Raw genomic sequence first — 2,221 nt, 5'->3', positions numbered from 1 at the left:
GGGAGGCAGAGGTTGCAGTGAGCCAAGATCACACCACTGCACTCCAGCCTGGGCAACAGAGCAAGACTCCATCTCAAAAAAATTTTCTTTTTTTTTTGTAAAATTTCCCTAGTAACTGATGATGTTTAGCATATTTTCATATGCTTACTGGCCATGTTTATGTCTTTTTAATTAAGGTGTTTGGTCAAATATTTTGCAGTTAAAAAAGAATGAGTTAAAATTATTTCAACTGTGCACTTTGTTGTGTCTGATATTGACCCAGGCCTGATTATCAACAGGTTTTGTTTTGTTTTATTACTTGGTTGAGTCTCCATCCTAGATGGAGTATTTAGATTTGCTACTTTTTAACTCATGGATTAACTCTGCACTTGGGGAATCTTTGGACAGCATCAAACCCACCTACAGAATTCTGTGATTTAATTTCTTATTGAAAAAATAAATTTTAGAGATAGGGTCTGTCACCCAGGCGGGAGTGCAGTGATGTGATCATAGCTTACTGCAGCCTCAAACTCCTGAGCTCAAGCAATCTTCCCCACTCAGCCTCCTGAGTAACCGGGGCTACAGGACCATCCCACTACTCCCAGCTAAGTTTTTAATTTTTTCAGAGATGGAGCTGGGGGTAGTAAGTGGGGGAATAGGGAGATGTTTGTGGAGGTCTTGCTATGTTGCTCAGGCTGGTCTTGAACTCCTGGCCTCAAGTGATCCACCCGCCTCTGCCTCTGGAGTAACTTTGATTACAGACTTGAGCCACTGCACCCCGCTGGAAATACTTAATCTGGTTAAGAAAATGCAAATTGTACCACCAGAGAAACCTTCATTTTTCACTTTGAAGTGAGGATTACAAGATAAGGATCCTTCATATATATACACAATTTTATTTTGAGACAGAGTTTCGCTCTTGTTGCCCAGGCTGGAGTGCAATGCATGATCTCGGCTCACCGCAGCCACCACCTCCCAAGTTCAAGCGATTCTCCTGCCTCAGCCTCCCAAGTAGCTGGGATTACAGGCACCTGCCACCATGCCCAGCTAATTTTGTATTTTTAGTAGAGAGAGGGTTTCTTCGTGTTGGTCAGACTGGTCTCGAATTCCTGACCTCAGGTGATCAGCCCGCCTCAGCCTCCCAAAGTGCTGGGACTACAGGCATGAGCCACCGTGCCCGGCGGATCCTTCCAATATTTAGGATCTCATTCCTTAAGAAACAAGGTTGGGGTTGGGAAAGAGGGGATGTAGGGATGGGGACGAATCTGACTTCAAAACTGATGTGGGTTTGAGAACCTTGGATTCACCCCCTAAGTATTGACATGCAAAGAAACAGCATGAAAAGGGAAAAACATTTAAGGGTTGCTGGACCTCAGTGAAAAGGCAGAGGTTTATATGACTTGTAATATATGAAGAGCTTCACGGTTCCTCTTTTAAAGAAGAGGAAAACAGTAGAATTGTGTGTGTGTGTGTGTGTGTGTGTGTGTGTGTGTGTGTGTGTATTTATTTGGAAGAGTTGATTCTCAGTCATTGATACTAACTGTAAATTTCGGAAGTTCAAATGATAATATCTGGTGACTCCTTTACAAACCATAGAACAGGAGCAGGCATCTGTCAGAAATAAGGCAAACTTTAACTTTTTAAAAATTGTGCAGGATGTCACTGTATTTTCAAAGGATTTATGACATGTGCTCGAGTAATATAGATCTGCTCATATAAAAGTTAACATAAAGCTCCATTTTCCATTGTTTTCATACGGAGAAAGTGTTTTGAATTCCAAATAGTTTTTCCCCCAAACAATTTTAAATATCTCTGCCAGTAATGGCATGGTATACTTCATTTGCCTCCATAATTGTGTTCCTGAAATACAAATTACATTTTTTATAACTCAAATTGAATAATAATATTCCCAGACTCCCCATTATGTAAAGAAATTGGTCTGTGTATGCTAAAAGCAGAGCATACATAGATTATACATTGTTTCAATAATAGAGAATAATAGAGAAACGGAGGTGCAAGAGAATATGTGACCCCAAAACACCAACAGGCAATGATAGCACTGGGAACAGACACAGGATTTTTGACTTCCAGCCAGAACCATGAAAAATACACCAACTTCCCTTCCTAAAGCAGAGCACATTTTTATCATTGACTATAGATTTAAAAACTTTAAAAAACTGTCTTTTTATCCTCTAAGGCATTGTTTCAAACACGAATTACTGGAAAATTATTCCAGCTGTGC

The sequence above is a fragment of the Colobus angolensis genome, unplaced genomic scaffold, assembly GCF_000951035.1.
Source record: "Colobus angolensis palliatus isolate OR3802 unplaced genomic scaffold, Cang.pa_1.0 Scaffold257, whole genome shotgun sequence".
NCBI lineage: Eukaryota > Metazoa > Chordata > Mammalia > Primates > Cercopithecidae > Colobus > Colobus angolensis.
The sequence above is the reverse complement of the archived record's forward strand: the minus strand, read 5'-3'. Positions refer to the sequence as shown.